Genomic DNA, 22,161 nt, shown 5'->3' on the forward strand with positions numbered 1-22,161 from the left:
GAAAGTTAAAAGGCAGACGGACGTGTTGGAGTATGGATTATGACCTCCAGCGTCCTGTGTGGTCTACATGTTTCAGCCTGGCCTTTTTTAATTTGAAACAGGCTTTCCTCAGGACCAAGTGAGTATATGTGAAAGGTGTAAATTCTCTATGTGTAGCACTCTCTAAGGAGGAACCAGACCGGCAATTCCGGTCTTTTTCTCTGCCAGGTGACCCAAGGAAGCTTTGTACCGAAAAAAGACTGTCAAAGCGAGAGGGAATCCCCCTCTCACCCATACAGCACCTTAGAGAGTGCTACACATAGAGAAAAAATAACACAACCACTATAATTTAGTTTATTTTATTTAATTTACACCTTTCACATATACTCACTTGGTCCTGAGGAAAGCATGTTTCAAATTAAAAAAGGCCAGGCTTTTTAAATAACCAACAGGGGCCCAGTAAATTAAAATATTGTTTTACCCTCGGGTACTGGGACCTACTGTATGGTTTTTTAACTTTCACCATCTCACTCACTACACTGCACACTCAGCAAGTATACCAGCTCCGCAGTAATCTGGCGTTGAAGCACACCCGGGACACATTAGGTGTCACTGTGGTGGGCCCGATGATGAAGCATGCCACCAACTAGGTTGGTGGGTGAGGGCTTTTTGAAAAAACCTACTGGTTTGCCGACACACGTACTCCATTGAGTCCCTTTCTCTTGTAACTTAGCTAGTCCTCTTTTGATTTTTGACATATAATAACGGGGATTCGGACTAGCTTATCTAGTCCTCTCTCTCTCCTTTGATTTAATAACAGTATATTCATTTACCACATGAATATTAAAGTCTACACTAAGAAAAGAAGAGACTTTGTTAGTGGTACTTTATATTTGATAGTAGGGGCAAGGCTTGTGTTGAGGGTCTCAGCTCTTCTTTTGGAATAATTGACGCACCTCTACTATGATGCATTAAGGTATAAGACTGGGGGTAAAATTAAGTCGATCAGTGTCAGAACACCTTTCAGATTGCTATGGGGCCTGTAGGGGTTACTGAGCCCAATCGTGGGGGTTGAGGCCTTTTACTCCTGATGTCCTTGGGCTAACCTAGTATGGACTCTGTGCAAGGGGGCCAAGTAACTCTTCTGCACTTGACACTCTGGGCATGTGTCATGAAGTCCAAGGCTCCCTCAGGGGGAGGTAGGTACATGTTAGTGAACACAGGTTCACAACTCAGCATGCGTGAAGCAGCATCAATAAATAATTGTCCAGCCAAATACTCACTTTGATTAAAAAAAGAGGGCAATTTTTTCTACTGTTAGTTAACACAAAGGAAGAATAAGACATTCATAAACAATTACACAGTCCCCTCTGAGGTTGGAGTGCTAGTGCTTCTTTGGCAGCTCCCTGTCCCACTCTCTCTTTCGTCTAGCGATCATGTTTATTCCCCACTCACTAATGGTAACATCCAGGGTTTGGCACACTAGTAGTCCGAGTTTCATGAGTCCACTTTGACTCTAAGTTAAAGAAAATAGTGTTCCAGCACTATAGCGCTAATTTAGCAGAAAGTTCCCCTCGGGCTGACAGGAAACGAAATCACTCTTACACCCATCATCAGGTTAAATCATCTGCCATTTCTGATTGCGCCCCATCAGCGGGCACTTGAGGCAGCTACAGCCAAGTCCAGGTGAGTCAGACACATGTGGCCTGGCAGCTGCACTCAGCAACCCGTGCTCCTGAACTCACTGAAGGCTCCCTGTGGCTCTTCCTATGGTGTAAATGTCCAGTTTGTCTCCTGGTGGGGGTTGCAATGATCCTGTCTAGGGTCCCTCGTCTGTGTGTTGGTACGCAGCTGCTCTCATGGCGTCCTCACTTCTCCAGTAGATGGTGCCAGATCAGTTCGCAGTTCTTGTGCCTCCAGTGACCATCTCTGGCATTTGGGGTCACCATATCTAACGATGCATGGGCTCCTTCCCGATCAGCACCGTGAAGTCTTGCACAGTGGCCCCTCCTAGTATATGTGGTCACCACCCCCTACTGGACAAGGCTACAACCCTTAAAGCACAATAGTGTTCCTGGGTCACTTACTTTGGACATATGCATGCACTCCAAACTGATTGGTGTGCTGCAGCACACACCCAATTAACAATGGATCTTTCCTGGCAAACGGGGGTCAGCTACTTTGTCCTGCACATGGGCATTGACCTGATTGGTGCAACAGCTCTTTCCTCACACCTTGCAAAGGGAGTCTACTTAACTCGCTCTGTTTAACTCACGCTTCTTCCTCACAGAGCACACTGGTCTTGGTAGGCGCTGGTGCTCCAGGCTTTAGAGCATGGGGTCTTGGTTTCCCTGAGTAAAAACACCTGAACCGACAGGAAACCCTGGGCCTTGGCTGCCAGTCTTGGTCACAAGCAGATGTTTTGCAGAGTCACTCTTCCTCACACAGCCGGTCTGGCTGCCTGGCAGATTACCATTTTGGGGTTCCAGACTCCCCTTCTTATAGATTATTTCCAGACACCACATGTGATTTAGGATTAAGTGTTTGAAGTTTTATGATGGGGTTCTGCCTGTTTTGAAGTGTCCACTCCTCTCTCTTCCTTTTGATAAACAGTCTGTCACAGCAGGAGTGGCTCCAAACCTCATAGACCCACAACTCAGACACTGTGGAAATGTACCCAAAAGTGAGCACACTGGTCCAGGGTCACCCTCTCGTCCACAGGTCCAAAGACGAACAAAAAGAGATCGGCACTTGAGTTGAAGTAAAACAATATGTTTATTAATCACTCATGAGCGGGACTAGTCCACACAACACTCTCAAGTATTGTAGGAAGAGGTACACTGAACTCGCAAACCATCATCCTTATGTACAGTTTTGCTGCAACGCAAGCATATGGAAAGATTAAGTTTAGACACAGAAATAGCTATCGGCAAACAAGGGCAGATGGATGGCCACTTGGTCAGCAAATAGGGAGGGGGAGCAGGAATGCTTATGGCAGCAGTAAACGATCAATAGATAGCCTCTAAGACCAGGTGCACCGGCAGCTACAAACCCACCAGCACGTACATTGCTGAGCCATGTCGAAAGAGGTCAACTAAAGTTGATGACACAAGCAGGGTGAAAAGGTGAACAGCAGAGGACGAAAGAATTACGAAGGAAACAAAATGGATGCCACAGCCAAAATAGCTGTTGCTTATGCTAATGTAAAATATTACACGTTTCCACAGACGAACCTTTTAGCATAAGCTAAGACATTTTCTTGTCCCTTCTAACGGGCATGATAAACATTGTGAATAACTATTAACATAAATTCACAAATTTTTCGTTCCATTGCGAAACGGGCATTTGCATTTTGAACATTGGTACACAAGTAGAAATACAGAGGGAACAGAGCACTGGTCCACATTGTATGCATAAACAACAAGAGAAGATAATTGCATTAATTATGAATAAGGCCGACAATACTTTCGGACCCCATACAGAAAATAATTTCCAGAGCCATCCAGTCCAAGTCCATGTTCCTGGATCTTGATGTATCTCAGTGGCTATTTCAATTCAATTCAAAGTTTCTTTATTCGACTGTATGAAGTACAGTCATAAAAGTACATTAAAATGCATATATATACAAAACATGTTTAAAAGAATCAACACGTCAGAAACAGATGATCATGGAAAAATATGTGATATCACGGTCAATTGTGTTTATATGATTTATCAGAGACTTATTTATGGGGGTAATGTAGTTCAGTTAGGAATTAGCCTTCCATGCTTTTTCTGAATTTCAGGGCTGTTTTTAAAAAGTTGTATGTAAAAAAAGTGCAATCACAGTGCAGCATTTGAAGGTGTAGTAGTGCTGGCATTATTTGCACAAAGTTCAGTTTCTTAAGCAAAGGTTTTAAAAACATTTTCCGCGGTATCGCATAATATGAGCATATAAATAAAAAGTGTGCCATGTCTTGCGGAGACTTATTGTCGCAGCCGCAAGATGGCAACACTATCCCTCTGTGGGCTCCACTCGGTACGGCTAGCATCAGGTGGAATAAACCAAGGCGAAATCTGCTCAACAAGAAGCGTTCATATCTGGAGATAGGCCAGGATAGGTATGGTTCAATTTGTATACTTGTTTTGATTAGAACATGTCTCATAACACTACCCTTCTTCAGTTCAGTTTCTTCCCTGACAAGCTGTCGGTTCAGCAGGAAAGTATCCTTAACATATAATACATCATGCTTGGATACTTGTTGAGGTGTTAAAAAGAGATCCAACCTACCCAGATCTTGAAGGCAGTTTCTGATGTATTTTAGCCAGGGTATCTTAAATTTCCCGTCCCAGGTTAATGCTTCGAGGAGGATGTTATGGGTTAATGGTATTTCACCGTTCAGCCAACATTTAAGCCAACAGAGCAAAGGGTTTACAGCGATCTTATCCCCTATATGTGGCATGCCCAGTTCCTCATGAGTGGAGAAATTAGCAGTACATTTTGGAAGACACAGGACCTGTTTTAAAAAGTTATTTTCAGTAATTGTAAGGACTCCCACAGGGGCAAAGCCCCAGAGTTCGCTTCCATAACAGGCGACTGCAATACTTTTGGCTTGATATAATTTCATCAGGGCGACCACTGGTGTGTTGCCCATTTTTCGCCCAAAGTCCATTATTCCAGCGTTGGTCCTTATCCAATCCAATCCAAAAATTCTTTATTTCGACCATATAGGCCATAAAAGATATGTTAAAACACAATACATACTTTAAAATACATTATTAGAAAAATACATTACATAAAATTGTCAATCCCATCCAGCGAGGAGTAAGGTCCTTATTAGTTCATCTTTCTTTTTGTTTATTGCGGGTCCCCATGCGAGTTTAGAGTCAAACAATACTCCAAGGTATGAGAAGGTTTTCGTTGTTGGTATTTTTTCCCCGTTGATAGAGAAGGGGTAGGACTTTTTTGATCCAGAACCTACCTCCATAACAAATGATTTAGAGTTGTTGATACTCAGGCCCCGCAAATTCATAAATTGAAGAAAGGAATCTAATAATTTCTGAAGGCCAAATGCAGTTCTGGAAATAAGAACGGCATCATCTGCATAAAGCAGAACAGGGACGCCCTTTTTCCCTATATAAGGGTAGTCCGTGTCAATTGTTAAGAGATGCTCCTCAAGACCATTTTATATATAAATTAAAAAGAAAATGTGCTAAAATACAGCCCTGCCTAACCCCCCGATTAATTTTAAAGTCTCTGGTTACTTTCAAGTCTTTGGTGTAACGAACATTTGCGCGTGTATCATTGTGGAGGTCGGCCAGAAAATTAATCAAATTAGTTTCAACTCCCATATTCAGTAAGACATCCCAAAGTTTGCTTCTGTCAACGCAATCAAAGGCCGATGAAAGGTCCATAAAGGCCATGTATAATGTTCCATTACGGGCCAGGGTATACTTGCCACTGATTAAATATAAATTCAGGCATTGGGTTGTTGTTGAATGCCCTGGTCTGAAGCCATATTGAGCGGGTGCCATTATGTTGTTGTTTTTGGCCCATGTGGACAACCTGTTTAAAAGGATCCCTCCCACTACTTTGGTGACTGAATTTATCAGGGAGATTGGTCTGTAACACGCTGCTTTGGTTCTGTCGCCCTTCTTGTATACAGGAACGATGGTGGAGGCTCCCCAGGTCTTTGGAACCCCAATTGCGGCCCCGGCATTAACAACCACTGTAAGAATTGGAGCCCAAAAGGGAATATTTGATTTGAATAAGTCCGGGGGAAGGCCATCCGGGCCCGGGGCCTTGTTGCTGGTTAGACCACGGATCCCTTTTTCAACTTCTTTGACTGTAAAGTGCAATGGTGCACCTTCAGGAGATTTAGATATTTGTGTTGTTTGTGGGACGTCGCTCTCAAAAATTAAACTGAAATGGGAGATCCATTCGTTCTCGGGTATAACAGTTCCGAGGCTGGTAGCGTTGGGGTCGTCAAACAGTGGCTTGTTGATTATGCTCCAGAACTTCGAGCTGTTTCCCAAGGTTGAAGGATCAAGCAAAGACTCCCAAATGTTCGTTTTTATGATCTTTTTCCGGGATGCCAGGGCTGTTTTGTATTCTAAACGCAAGGCTTTGATAAGTGCGGGATTTCTTGGTTTATTCTTAAGGGCGATTTTCAGTTTTCGGCTATTTTATGCAGTTTGGAAATGGCATCATAAACAGAAGTGGCGTGGCCAGGGATAAATACGCAACAGCTACTCCCAATAATGCGACATGCTCCACCACGATCAGCTAATATTACATCTAAAACCATTCTATTTTGCAAAGTCACAATTCTCATAATTTGGAGTTCTTCAGTAATATTTCCAAGAGCCATTGCTGTTTGATTAGTCACTGCCTCTACAACTCGGGTCGAGCGTCTTATTTTTCTACTATTCAAGGCCGCACCAACAAAGAAAAAGAGTCCCAAATTAAAGTCAACATATTGTTGTACTGCAGTGTCAGTTTGATCCACTTCGTCATTATTTATAGTTATTTTGAATCGGTTCAAGGAAATGTCATTAAACAATTTTTGATCTTTAAGATAAGATGCAGGTGCTATGAACACAGGGGGAGCAGGAAGGACACATTGCATATTCCAGACCATCCAATTGGTAGATAATAGTAACCTTTACTTCCACAAATGAAATAAGTGTTATGTGAGGATAGAAAACTGCTATTGTTAGTTCCAGTGAAATTCAATACTGTAGTACACTCATTTTTTCCCATAGGGATACTGCCAAAACTGCTCACACAAAGATTTGCTTGGGCTCTAGTAACAGCAATGACAGGAGGCCTATTACCCTTGGCCATTTGTGTGTTGGGGAAAAACATAGCTTGCGGAGAATTTCCTTTGTGATACTCCTCCATTTTCCATATAGTTCCTTTGGCTTGTGGGAGGCCTTCATCATCAGGGTAACAAACCTTGATTAACTGTGCATTAAGTATTCCTACATCCAGTGGAGCAATATTACTAACAGCAGAGGCCCACAACAGTGCGGACCAGGCTCTACAAGAGCCATTGTGTGAAAATGGCAGGGAAGTGAGAGGTATTCCTCCCTTCTTCTGATGGGCTGGCATCATTCCACATACCCAGCAGTTGGTAGTATTCGTAGCATTGTGAGTATGATGCAACATTTGTATGAAAATGTTATTGAGATATGAGATTCAATGCTTCTTTTCATGATAGGCAAGAGTGAAGTAATAATGTCCTGTGGGGACAGGACTAGTAGCAGGCAATACGTTTTGAGCCGCAGTTACTTCCGCCACAACCCACATTACCCCATCAATGATGACAGCAGTCAAAGTCAATCCAGTAATAAACATTGTGCAGCTGCTACAGATCTTTGCAGCATTTTATTTCTTCTACTCAGGCATGTTCATCTTGTCGATAAACAACAAAATAGATGATGCCCTAAGCAGGCGTTGGGTTTCTTCACTAACGTTGAGACGAGTAGTCACTAAAAGGCTACCCCCCTATGTAGTCAGTCTTCAACCACTCCGGACAGTGGCTCAAACAGTCTCTTTTTGGGATGATGTATCTCTCTTCCTGTATCGAAGTAGGTATTTAGATTGTGTGGTCCGGGAAGACTTCCTCCGGGCCTTCAGGAGACACAGCTCGTCCTCTCTCGGTGATCAGAATGTTGCGGTGATCTGTCAACACAGCAGGGCTCACGAAGGTATGCAGAATCTTTTGGCAGTGGCTGGCATGGACCAAGTTCTTCCTGTTGGTCACTCGGACTGCAGTTCTGGTAGCAAGGACGACCTGCTCTGGGCCACGCCAGCGAGGTGCCAGGCAACTTGACAGTTGAAACGATTTTGTAACAACAAAATCTCCAGGCAGCAGATCATGACCATCACCTTGTGACCTGTCTGGAAGAGCTTCCCGCACCTGCTGATAAATAGAAGACAAGCTGTCAGTTAACTGGGACAAATAGTCACTCATCAACATGTGGGGAACATCATGTATAGGGAGAGGCTTAGGGACCCCCTCAAATATTCAATCTCATGTGGCGTAAGGCCAAATCATGTATGTGGTATCTATCTGATATAAAGCAAGGCTAGGGGCAGTACATCAGGCCATTTCAAAGACGTGGAAGCCTGTATTTTAGCCAATTTCAGTTTCAGGGTGGAGTTGTAACACTCAACCAGGCCTGCTGACTGTGGGTGAAAAGCAGCATGAACTTTCTGCTTAATCCCCAACAATTTCATGACATATTCTACAACTTGCCCAATGAAATGAGGTCCATTGTCGCTCCATAGGACCCGACAAATGCCAAAGTGGGGAAAAGATCTCCTTTAAGAGAACTTTTGCTGTTGTGAGAGATGTATTATCCTTTGTAGCATACGCCTCCACCCATTTACTGAAGGCACAAACCACTACTAGGACATATTTCAGATTATTACAGCGCTCAAACTGAATATAATCCATTTGCAGGACCTCAAAAGGTGCAGATGGTGTCGCAAACCCTCCTGTTGGAGTTTGAGTACCCTTTCCACTATTATACGGGAGACCGACAAGACAAGACTGCGACAAGACAAGACTGGACTATCTTGTTAGCAGTGCCGGCAATATCAGGATGATCCCAAACTCGCATGAGTTGTTTTGCCATTGTGAATGCACCAACATGTGACGGCCCATGTGAATCAAGAGTTATAAGTATGCTGTGGGTAACCTACATTTGGTATATCTGTATTCCTCCAGCAGCCCTCATCATCCAGTGTTCCCTCCTTAGACCGTTGGTCTAGTTCGTCAGCAGAGGGAGATTGTTGCATGTCCAGCACTTCCTGCCTGGTAGCATGCCAACGTTCAGCTTGTGACTTAACCATATACAGAGATGTGGTGCTTCGCGGCATTGCGGTCTCACGGGCTGTGTGAGCCGCAAAGGCATCAGTCACTTGCTTGTGTGCTCTACACTTAACAATTGCCACTTTCTTAGGATATGTTAGGGCAGTAAGAAGATTATGCACTAATTCTCCATGCACAATTTGTGTCCCATGTGAGGTGAGGAAACCCTTTTCTTTCCATAAGCAGCCAAAATTGTGTGCCACCCCAAATGCATACTGGCTGTCAGTGAAAATATTGACAAGTAAGTCTGTACTAAGCTCATATTCCCTCATCAGTGCAATCAGTTTGGCCACTTGGGCCGACTTCTGTGGGATGCGAGGTGTCTCAACTACTGTCTGAAGTATCATAATAGCATAGGCAGCAGATGTAGTGCCATCGGGTAATTTCAAACATGACCCATCAACCCATAACTCCCCATCAACAATAGAGAGAGGAGTATGCTGTAGGTCAACACAACCCTTTGTTTGCTCTTCAGTGAGAAATATACAATCATGTGGTTCTTGCGACAAAGGCTGAGTAACTGGAAATAGTAGTAGTGTAGCAGGATTTAGTGTCAAACATCTTTTCAATGTGATATGGGGGGACAAAAGTGTCAATTCATATTCTGTCAAGCGAGCACTAGTCAAACGCTGTGTTTATCGTTTGATTTAGCAAAGCATCAACTGAATGGGGTACTAACACAAGCAGTTTGTGTGACAAAACTATTCCTTCACACTGACGTATAGATACAGCTGTTGCTGCCACCGCTCGGAAACATCCAGGCAGCACGTGAGCAACTGGTTCAAGGACAGCTGAGAAATATGCACAAGGACGTTGATTATCACTGAATATCTGTGTTAACACCGAGAGAGCACAACCTTCCCTCTCATGTACATAGAGTGGGAAAGTCTTAGTGTAGTCTAGAGTTCCTAATACTAGTGCTGAGCAAATGGCTTGATTTAACTGTTGGAAGGCACTCTGATGTTCAACAGTCCATGGGAGGGGCATCGGAGTGTCTTTAGTCAAAAAGGCCAACAAAGGTTTAATATTGTGCGAAAAACTGGGGATCCACTGCCTACAAAAAGTAGTAAGGCCAATCAGTGCACCAATATGCTTTTGAGTACAGGGCACAGGAGTATCTAAAATGGTCTGAATGCGATCTGGTGTGAGTGCACGTCCCTCCATAGACAGGAGGTGACCTAAATAGGTAACCTGCTGTCTACAATATTGCAAGTTCTTTTGCGAGACTTTGTGATTATGTGATGCAAGAAACAATAGCAATAACAATGTAACTTTTGTCACATTGCTCAGGAGGTCAGCAGCTAATAGAATGTCATCAGCATACTGAATAATGGCCACCCCTTTCGGTACCGGGAAGGAATCAAGTTGTCTCTTTAAAGCCTGACTATAAATACTGGGACTCTCTGTATATCCCTGTGGAGCTCTACAGAAATGGAAGGATCTATTTTTTTGTGTAAATCCAAAAAGATAGCGGCTTTCAGGAATTGAATAGAACACATTTTTCAAGTCAATGACCGAAAATATGGTGGCAGTGGGAGGAACCATAGTGAGGAGGGTTGTGATATCAGAAACTATAGGATATTGGGGCACTATAATTTTATTAACTTCCCGCAAATCAATAATGAATCTGTACATTTTAGAGTCATTGTTTTTTGAAATAGGAAGGATAGGGCTATTGCAAGTATTATAGGGGACTTCTTCAAGTACCCCCACTTTGATTAAACCCTGGACAATGTTTGCTAATGCTTCTTCACCTTCTCTAGATATTTTGTATTGAGGCAGTCGAGGCAATGAAACACCTTCCCTTACTTGGATTTGCACTGGTGGGATTAACCATTTGACCCACATCAGTATCTGATCTAGCCCACAAGGTACAAGGTACAAGGTAGGGACGCCAGAAAGGCATCGTCATTGATAAGACAGGATCTCTCAACCATTGGATAATTGTCATTCAAAATAACACACACACCATCCGGAGAACAATGTATTGTAGCATGAAAATATTTAAGCATATCGATACCCACAATGTTGTCCGGCGTGTTAGGAGAAAGCAAAAATGGACATGTTGCAGTGAATTTGTCAAGTCTGAATTTAAGTGGCTGTAATAGCGGGCTAGGTGTAGGTGTTCCATTGAATCTTATCAATGTTATCACTGTGCCGGACAGGTGAGCCCTAGGAAGCAATCTTTTAGACCGAGCACTACGGGTAGCCCCTGTGTCAACCAGAAACCGATCAGTAGATCCCAAGATATTTGCGTCGAAATAAGGACCCATTTGATCTACTGGCACCTCAGAGGGTCCCTTACCCCATCCTAGGCATCCCTATGCATAATCGGAATCTGCAAGTGCATCAGCAGAATAATTAGACATTTAGTATTGATTTTGTCTATCAAAATTATTAGAGTAATTTGATCCTTGTTCAACTGCCTCACACCTGGGACGAGCTCCTGCACCTGCTTTGTTTCCTGAATTCCCTTGGTGTCCTCTCATTCTTCCCCTTCCTTGCTGATACGGCTGACCTCTCAAAAGAAGGCACTCAGAACGCCAAAGCCCAGTCTCTTTACAATAGGCACACTGATCAGGAGACAAATTTGCTCAAGAAAGAGGGAGCGCTCCGGGTGTATATATACTGCACATCAGCCTCTTCCACCTCACCTAAATAGTGGACCATATACTTGGACCATCATAACTTTTGTCTTTAAGTCCTTAACCTTCTTATCCTCCCTGCTTTTCACTTCCTGTTCCTATCGCTCATAATATTGGGCCATGTTCAAAAGGGAAACTGGGGAAGATGTGGTCCAACAACTCTCGCTAGCCTTTAAGTGACTGGCTATTTGCTGTACCATATTAGCGACAAATTTGTCAACAAACAAATGCTTACCCGTATCATAGGCCAATGACTGGCTGCTAAAATCATGGAATGTCTCCTCAAATCTTCATTGAAAAGAAATCAGAAACCGTCTCATTCTTTTTCTGTTTACAGGACGCTAACGTAGTCCAATCTATTTTCTTGGGAGGTATGAGGGTTTTTAATTTAGTCACAATAGCTTTAGGGAGATCTAATATCGCCTATTGAGGTTTCTGAGCAGGTTCCCTGTCCGGATCTATTCTTTCTAATTCCACCCAGGTATCACCAAGTGCCGTAGTTTCATTTATTTTACGTATTGTTCTCCACATGTCAGGGGGCAGTATAAACCCAAAGAACATATCAATATCTGCTAATGTCATAGTACAAGAACTAATGGCTCCTTCCACCTCCTCATAGAAGGTGGTAGGATTTTTCCAGTGGTCAGGACAAGACAGCCTTAAGGGCCATAACATCTCTTCTACTCCAGGGAGTGTAGACCCAATTATATATAAAATATCCCTTTTCATCATCGGAAGTCTTATCATTTGTTCCCGCACCCTTCGGGGGAACATACAGGCATGCAGCTTCACGCATTGGTCTCATAGCAGACTCACTACTGCTGGGATCATTCACATCCACCGGAATATCCGTCTTCTCAGTCTGAGATTCTGTTATCTCAACGCCTGCTTTCTGCTTTTTAGCGAATTCTTTTTCCTTTTGCATTTGTAATGTATCATCCCATAATTTAACAGCTCGTCTAATTGTGTCAGATATGTTTTTGAAAGGGTAAGTCCCATCTCTTAACTGCCTAAAATCTGTCTTCAAATCATTTGGGCCTGATTAGTCAGAGATATGTTAACAATTATATAATATCTCCCCACAGAACTTTTCTAAAAAATATAACAGTTTTGCATTTTCCCAAGCCTGAACTGTAGTTGTGAGGATCGTTGATGTAGTCTTCCGACAAGATTCCTCTCTAGCACTGCCCTTCAATTTATCTTTATCTGCACTAGACAGATTAGAGCGAGTCTGTAGTATGGATCGCTGATCTTTGTCCTTATCATTGGATGAGAAGATTTCCTCATCAGAAGCAACACCCTCAGGGGCACTAGGAGCGGGGAATTTATACGGGGATGGGGCTCATTCTAATAGGATGCAATCATCCTGAGGCGTATTAAGTAGTGGATAGATAGGGCGCCTAATAGGATATTGGCCATTTATCGCTAATTGACGTTCTCTATCTTCCTTTTCTATTCTTTCCTTCGTTTATTTGACTTTTAATTCCACCCCTTTCTGATATATCGTCTTCCGCTGCTCTTTCTCTGCTATAGCTTCTGCTCTCTTTGCTCTTTCTTGCACTTCTTTATCCCACATACGTATACAATAAAACATATCCTGCCTACTTTCTTTTAAATAAACACTGTTCTACATTCTGAACTTTCTTAAAATCAAATGACCCATTCACTGGCCTTTGTAAATTGGACTCTTTCTTTGTGTATTTATTTCACAATGAACAGTACATTATGGGACAAATACCATATTTAATACACATCTCTCTATTTGGCGTCCCTTCTGGAGGAGACGGCTGGCTTTGTTCTAAAGAATTCTTGGTACCACAAGAGCAGCAACACTACTTACGGAGTGTGCTGAGAACAGGCATGTTTTCACAAGTATATATAAAATATTACTACTCCAAACAAAAATTCCAAAAGGAGAAAAATCTCCACATTACCTGCCTTCAGTCTTTGCAAAGAATGAATACCAAAACCAAACCACAAAACCAAACCAAACCAGGCAAATCAAGAGTGCCGCTTCAGCAACTTTACCAAACAGAAGTCTCCAACTCCCACCTCTCTGGTCGACCTTATGGTCACTGCAAAATACGCCAAAGAAAGCCCCCGTCGAGACCAGCCACCACCCGGAGGGTCAAATCGGAAAAGTCACGTCGGCCTGCAAAGACCAGGGTCTTCTCATGCAGTGCTCATCCTCAGTAATATTTCGATCCTCAATCGAGACCACTCCTTCAAACGTCCGCATCTCCGATGGGGCCTGTAATGACGTGTTTCTCTGTATGTTTTGGTGCTTCTGTCAGTCACCAGGTCATTACTTACCACACCCTTTCTCAGGTTACAGAAAGACACCACATTTCACAATACTTACCCAAGAAAGGAATAAACACTGACAACATAAGGGACCATTGCTGAGGAGCTCGCAAATAACAACAAGTCACAACACCTCCCAATCTAAGAGGGTACGCAGAAATTCACAACACCTCCTAATCTAAGAGGGTACACAGCGCATGCTCCTCTTAGCAATGTAATTTAGACATCCCTGATAGGAGGCACTTTCCCTTCCGTATCAACAATTACCCATTAGAGGGGAATCGCCCATCCCTCTGTAAGTACTTGGTAAAAAAGGGGTCTCAACCTTTCCTCACAAGGAATACCAACAAATGATATGCTCTAGGGTTTCTTTATTACATGATAATAGGATGATAAAAGAAAGAAATAACTAAACATCACAGTAAACATTAGCAGCAATCCTAGATATACATAGAGCCTGAAAATAAAAGCATAGTTAGATAAAGTTAGATATACATCGAACACCTCACCATAATCTTAGGCGTCTTGCCATCTGAAGAAGGGTCCGTCTCTCTTTCCCTCACTGGTTGGTTCCGGACTCTCTGTGGCACACACACGTCTGCACCGTGATGTATCAGCAGACCGCCAAAACACCAGACCAGCATCTCAGCATCTCTCCAGCTCTCAGCATCTCAGCTCTCTGCCTCTCAGAAACTCTCTGAATCTGAGCCTCTCTCGGACCCCCTTTCTCTAATATAGAACTCTATCCTCTATCGAAGCTTCTGGAAGAACCCGCCTACCTTTCTCACAAGATTCCTGTACTTTTCCACACCAAGCACCCAACAGCAGCTGGCCAAGCTGCTGTTATGGCGCCAATGCGAAGAAGGCACATTCCTCCTGATAAGAACTGGTCTGCTCTGGTTCACTGCCGGTGAACAACACATGTAATCTCAAATATCACCTCTCACCTACAGAGGCTCAGAAGATGGCTGCAGTTTAGAATATGGAGTTGCTCAAGCATAGGCCTCTACTACTTGGAAAGCAGAATGATATTATACCCTGTCAAAGCCAATAGGCTAAAGTCATAATTCACCTAACTCACATAACACTATGCACTTAATCCCTCAGTATCCACTATGGAGCACATGTGTGCACCATCACCAACAACTCTGCACCTCGACATCCCACACCTTCTATTCTTTGGCAAGATTATTGTAATGCAAGACCATCCTACATGAAGGCTAAAGTAACATAGCACACTAAAATCAGTACACAATGGTGGTGATCGAGGGTCATCACAGATCATCAGACCCCTAAAGTGGCTCATTCACTACAGGGCCCAACATGCGAGGCGCCAACTGTGGAACTGTACCCAAAAGTGAGCACATTGGTGCAGGGTCACCCTCTCATCCACGGGTCCAAAGACTAACAAAAAGAGATCGGCACTGGAGTTGAAGTAAAACAACAAGTTTATTAATCACTCATAAGCGGGACCATATCCACACAACCCTCTCAAGTATTGTAGGAGGAGGTACACTGAACTCACAAACCATCGTCCTTATATACAGTTTTGTTGCAATGTAAGCATATGGACAGAAATGGAAAGAACAAGTTTAGACACAGAAATAGCTATCGGCAAGCAAGGGAAGATGGATGGCCACTTGGTCAGCAAATAGGGTGGTGGAGGAGGAATGTTTATGGTAGCAGTAAACGATCAATAGATAGCCTCTAAGACCAGGTACACCGGCAGCTACAAACCCCCCAGCACGTACATTGCTGAGCCATGTCGAAAGAGATCAACTAAAGCTGATAACACAAGCAGGGTGAAAAGGTGAACAGCAGAGGACAAAAGAATTATGAAGGAAACAAGATGGATGCCACAGCCAATATGGTTGTTGCTTATGCTAATGTAAAATATTACACATTTCCACAACCATGGGAGTATCTAGAGTTCACACTTGGATGTCAGTTTGCATAAATACTTTGCACGTGAGGGCCTCATTCCAGGACCACCTAGACAACAATGCACACAATAGTAAGGAGCTCTTCAACATCGTGAAGGAACTCTCCAACCCCAGCTCCAATGCCAACGACATCCCGCCGTCACAAGACCTATGCGACTCTCTGGCTACCTTCTTCCACCGCAAGATCACCGACATCCACGACCGCTTCAACACCACGACTGCCCCGATGACCACCGCCCCCACCACCACCACACGCACCAACGATCTACTCTCCTGGATAAGCGTCAACGACAAGGACACCATCGATATCATGAAGACCATCCACTCCGGCTCGCTGCTAGACCCATGCCCCCACTACATCTTCAACAAAGCCAGCGTATCTATCGCACCCCATCTCAGCAAGGCCATCAACATCTCCTTCGAGACGCAACCTTCCCAGAAAGCTGGAAACACGCTGAGATCAATGCCTTACTCAAGAAACCAAAGGCGACCCCAAGTCCCTCTTGAACTTCCGGCCCATCTCCCTGCTCCCATTTCCGGCTAAGGTCACCGACAAAATAGTCAACAAACAGCTGACCCGCTACCTCGAAGACAACAATATCCTGGACCCATTACAGTCCGGTTTCCACAGCATCGAAACCGCCCTCATCACCGCCACGGATGACATCAGGACCTTGCTAGACAACGGAGAAACAGCAGCCCTCATCCTCCTGAACCTATCAGCCGCCTTCAACACAGTCTGCCATCGCACCTTACGCACACGCCTACCCAACGCCGGAATCCAAGGGAAGGCCCTGGACTGGACCACATCCTTCCTCACCTGCAGAACCCAGAACATCCGCCTCCCCCTTTCACTCCAATGCCACTGAGATCATCTGCAGGGTTCCCCAGGACTTGTCCCTCAGCCCGACGCTGTTCATCATCTACATGGCACCCCTCGCCCACGTCGCCACGACCTCAACATCATCTCCTACGCTGACGACACCCATCTGATCACCTCCCTCACCAAAGATCCTCAGACAGCCAAATCCAATCTCCACGAAGGAAGGAAGGCCGTCGTCGACTGGATGAGGATCAGTCGACTGAAGCTGAACTCGGACAAGTCGGAGGTCCTCATCCTTGGGTCCACCCCTTCGGCCTGGGATGACTCCTGGTGGCCGACCGCACTGGGAACCGCTCCGACTCCCACAGACCACGCACGCAACCTGGGGGTCATCCTCTACTCTACCCTCACCATGACTAAGCAGGTGAACGCCATCTCCTCCTCCTGCTTCAACACCCTCCGAATGCTATGCAGGATCTTCAAATGGATCCCCACTGAAACAAGAAGAACAGTCACCCAGCAGGCTGGACTACAGTAACGCCCTCTACGTAGGAGCATCGGCCAAACTCCTAAGACTGCTGCAACGCATCCAAAACGCCTCGGCACGTCTGATCCTCGACATCCCCTGCCACAGCCAGATCACCCCCCACCTGAGAGACCTACACTGGCTCTCTGTCAACAAGAGAATAACCTTCAAGCTCCTCATCCACGCACACAAAGCCCTCCACGACACCGGCTCAATGTACCTCAACAGACTACTCAGCTTCTACACCCCCCAGCCGCTCGCTCCGCTCTGTCGACTTCGCCCTCGCCGCTGTCCTCTGCATCCGAAGAACGACAGCCGGAGGCAGATCCTTCTCCCACCTCGCCACCAAGATCTGGAACACCCTCCCCACCAACCTACGGCAGGGGTTGACCTCAAGGTTATTTAGTGGTTCATACTGACGGGGGATGTGGTTATTACTTGCAGTGCAAACTCACCCCCTCAATGAATACCCAGTTTCTTAGAAGAAAGTATAAAGCTTTGATTAGATCTCCTTAACTCTAGTTTAGTTGTGTCTACATTTTTATCAATCCCAGTCATGTTTCAGCACTCTGATTGTACACAGCCAAAGGTTTCAAACAAGCTTACATATTGCATGTTCTACATATCTAACTTCATTACCAGTGCTCAACACTGCTATCCATGTAAAGGATGGAGACCAGGTCAATAGCTGTAATCCAACTTGGGCATAATCCTAAAATAAATTAATGATGAGTTGATTGTTAGATGAACAAAGCAGTAGCTGGACTATCGGCAGACCTCGATCTTTTGTGTATTTTTATTTAATGTATTCAAAGCCCATCTGATCTTGGGGACAGTGTGGACAGCTTTACTTTGTTGATTTGAAAGCTCTGCCCAGTTTAAGCTTTAGGTAAAAAAAGTTTATTAAAATCCCTTACCCTTGCCTATATCCTAAGTTTATTCAGGGATCAAAGGTATGGTAGTGTAAAGATCTCACCAAGACTGTTCTGCAGGAGCGTCAGGAACGCCAGGAACACGTTGATAGGTCCTCAACCTTCCACTACCACCAATTGCCTCTATCAAACTCTAGAGCGCAATGGTAAATAGGGGAAAGAAGGGAAACAAAACAAGGAAAAAGGGGGAGACAGTCTTCGTAATTCAGCCACCTCTCCACCGGCAGGTAGGTAGTTTCTAACTCCCTGTAAAGTAAAGGAACAATTAACTGAGCCTAAAGAGACGAGAACATGTTAGTCCAGGTGTAAACAAATTCAGGAAGTTACCTAGTACAAAGGCACTGTTCTCTATGACAAGGCTGGGTCCCTCAGTGTAGGTATAAAGGTCTTGTTTTCTCTGAAGGGAAAATCATAATGTTTAACACAATTAACTAGTCTCCAGATACAGTGGCTGGTATGTATCCATATGAAACATCTATCTCACCCAGGTTATCAAGAGTCACAATTAGCATGAGTTGTTGGATTTGTTCTTCCAATATAACAAGTCTTTCCTACAACACAGATACAAACAACGTTGGAAATCAGAAGTCATGTATGTCTGTAACAAGTAATTAAAGCAGCGCAGCGCGCCGTTACCGTGAACCAAGGGGTTTCTAGTGAAGAAATGAGATTCCAGAGCCTGTAGGATTGTAGGCTGTCTTGACCGTCAAAGTAAAGGAACTAATCGTAATGTGAGGGGCAAAAGAAAGTAGGGAGAGGTCTCCCACGCGCAGCGGAACCCCTACCAAGTGAGGTCTACTGCTGACAGAACCGTCCCCATGAGACCCGGCAGACCCGCGGGACAAAATCCGGCTGATCTGCGTTGCCACCCGAAAGACAGTCCTACCCACACGCTATTTCTCATCGGTGAAGTCCGGCTGCACGGCGAGAACGGGGAAATGCAGGAACTGCTTATCCTAACTGCTTAACCTAAGCAGGAGAACGGGAACAGGAGAATAACGAAAGGGGAATCCCGGCAGTAAGTCAGTGGAGACTCCGGGAAGTCGAAGGCAACTTGATGCAGGATTCGCGCAGAACGCGAGAAGCAGGAAGTCCGCAAACAGGAAACTGGGCAACACTAGAACGCAAAGCCTCGTTGTTAAAGGAAGTCAGGCTTTTCAATCTGCCTTACTTCACCGCACATGCGCGGTAGGGAACCGCCATCTTGGATTTGGAATCCCCATCAGCAATCATGACAGGTAGTTAAAAGAAGTGCTTGGTGATATGGGACATTAATCTCCCTTCACCGTGTTATAAAGGGTCAACATGTTTCTGCTAAAGTGTCCCCGAAGGGTACGCAGCATTCTTCAGGACCAAAGGGGAGGTTATTATCTAGAGGTCCACTTCCCGGCACCTAGTGTCAAAAAAATGGACCTGCTACTAATGTGTAAAGTGGCTGTAAATTACAAGTACCCCTCTTGGTGTAGTAACCTAATGAGTGATTCTGTAGAGAAAGGAAACAAAAAAGAAAAGAAGCATACACACCAAAGTGTGAGTATGAATACAACAAGTACACTGTACCATCCATGCAGCACCATACCTATTGCGCACGTAGTTCAGTCTATATGAGACACGTGACATGTACACATGTATCCTTTCAAACCAAAGAAAAGACTGTTTTTTGACCTTACCCTATAATCTGGCTTACTTGCTCCATGGGAGGGCAGAGGTCGAAGGACCTTCTGAAAACAAGAAGTAAAAACATAATCGTGTGTGTTAAAGAATCCAACATCCTGATTTAAAACCTGTTGTTTTGTTAAAAAGGACTCACAGGTGATGCATCGGTTTCTTACTGTGTGGGGAGATGATGTGTTGATTATCTGGAAATGCGGCTTCTATTCCTTACTGAAGTCCAGCTTCAATGTAGATTTGACGCATGTGTGATGCATGGAAATCCGGATGTGCTGGAGGTTGGTGCAGCGGCAGCAAACAGGCGCTGCATTGATTTCATCAGCCGCACTCCTACATGCTTCGATTTTCTCAGCCACAAGGCAGAGTCTGCGTTGGACTCTGTGCGGTGGTCTCAGACTTCAGAGACTAATGTGCTGAACTTGAGCTTTGGCAGTTCTTCTGGCCATGGGCCGCATGGGAGCGGTGCATGGAAACTTTTCCTGCACTGCAGTGTTGCATTGGAAAAACAGGCACTAGATGTGTGAAACATCAATTTTGTAGGGTTTTGCTGCTTTCTGTAGCAGGAAACACCTCCAATGTCCCTGAACTGGAATTGGCACCATTCGACAGGTCAGAACTGCCAGCAGTAGAGTTCAGGGAAGCTGGAGAGGAAGACTTTGATAGCCCTGAAACTTCTTAACACCTTGGCTGTTTGAGATGTTCCTCTGCTGTGCTGGGCCATAATAGAAATGGGTGTGGTCATGACGAGCTTAGCTCATCATGAGCTCACGAGAGGTGTACCTCATGACGAGCTGAGCTCGTCATAAGCACCGAAGGGGTTAAAAGGAGGCAAGCACACACACGCCCTTGGAGAACTTCACAAGCAGGATACACAGCAAAGTCCAGTCCTGTTCCTCTCCAAGGCAGAAGCCGCAGGTGCAGGCCAACCCAGCAAAGCTACACACAGCAAAGGAGCAGTACTCCTCCTCACAGCTCTGCAGCTTTTCTCCTTGGCAGAGGTTCCTCTTGATCTAGAAGTGTTCTAAGATACTGGGGTTTTAGTTCTAATAATTATACCCCTTTTGGCCTTTGAAGTAGTCATTCTTCAAATAATTGTATTTGTGGTGCACAAGTTCCTGTCCTGCCTGGTCTTGGCTCAAGACACACTCTAGGTGGGTGGAGACAAAAGCGTGAGAGGCCGGGCATATCCCTTTGCAGGTGCAGGTGAGACTCCTCCCACCACTCGAGCTCAGGAAGACCCAATAGCCTGGTATAGGGCCATCAGTATATGCAAGGCCCACCTCAACTCCCTTTGTGTGACTGTCTAGAGTGAATGCACAAACAGGCCAATGTCTGTCTAACACAGACGCTGATTCCCCAGGCAGGCAGAGGCACAGGATGGTTAGATAAGAAAATGCCCACTTTCTAAAAGTAGCATTTTCAAACACCCAATTTGAACACCATCTTCACTTAAATATGTATTTTTAAATCCTGCACTCAGGTAGCCCAATCTCCAAATTTCTAGCTCTTCCCAATTGAAAGTTACACTTGCAAGATGTTACAAGGCTGCTCCAATGATAACATGTGGGTGCCTCAACCAGTGCTTCAGGCCTACTAGTAGCATTTGATTACCAGGCCTGGGCCCATATAGTGCACTTTACTAGGGACTTACCAGTAAATCAAATATGCCAATCAGGGATAACCAACCATTATCACAATTTACACAGGTAGCACTGGAACTTTAGCAGTGATCAGCAGAGGTAATGTGCGGAGAGTTCTAAAAACAGCAAAAATTAAGTGCAGCACACAGTCAAAAAACAGTAGGTCAGAATCAAAAAGACTGGGGAAAACTCACCAAAGATGCCAGGTCTAACAGAGCATTTATCAATAAATCCAGCACTGGCATCAGTGCGGGTATATTAAGACGAGGTGTGTGGTACCAAACACGGGTTACAGTGAAGCCATCATGTAGCTGGGGAACTTGTAATCACGAGTTTCCAGCTTATGTACCTGTTCTGGCTTCCCTGTGCACTTGTAATATTGAAGGGTGAACTTGGATATCACGCGGACACATCCATTCATGCAGATAGGCCCACATATGGGTATAGTGCACCCTGTCTTTGGGGCCGTGAGGCATTCCATGGGGTGGCTTACCTATACCACATGCAATATTTTGCTGTCATGCCACACAAGCATGTGTGCAATGCCGACTCGTCAGTTTTCTCTGCACCAAGACACGTAGACTGCAGTGGCAATTTATGTGAGCTTGGTGAGGGGTCCCTTAGGATGGCGCAATTTGTGCTGCAGCCCTTAAGGACCCTCTTCAGGTCCAATGACCTATGTCCTAGGGGTGCCATTTACTAGGGACTAACAAGCTGCTTAAAGGTGGTGCCAATTGTGGAACAAATGTACACTTTAGGTAAAGAACACTGGTGCTGGGGACCCTGTTAGCAGGAACCCAGCACACCTTCTGTCAATGTTGCATCACAAAACAGGCA

General features: G+C 44.7%; 1 protein-coding gene across 1 annotated transcript in view; it reads left to right on the forward strand.

Moving 5' to 3' along the window:
- EVC (EvC ciliary complex subunit 1) overlaps positions 1–22,161 on the forward strand; it is a 675,738-nt gene that overhangs the window by 12,769 nt on the left and 640,808 nt on the right. The gene's annotated exons all lie outside the window — the stretch shown is intronic.

Source organism: Lissotriton helveticus, chromosome 2_2 (genome assembly GCF_964261635.1).
Source record: "Lissotriton helveticus chromosome 2_2, aLisHel1.1, whole genome shotgun sequence".
Classification (NCBI taxonomy): Eukaryota; Metazoa; Chordata; class Amphibia; order Caudata; family Salamandridae; genus Lissotriton; species Lissotriton helveticus.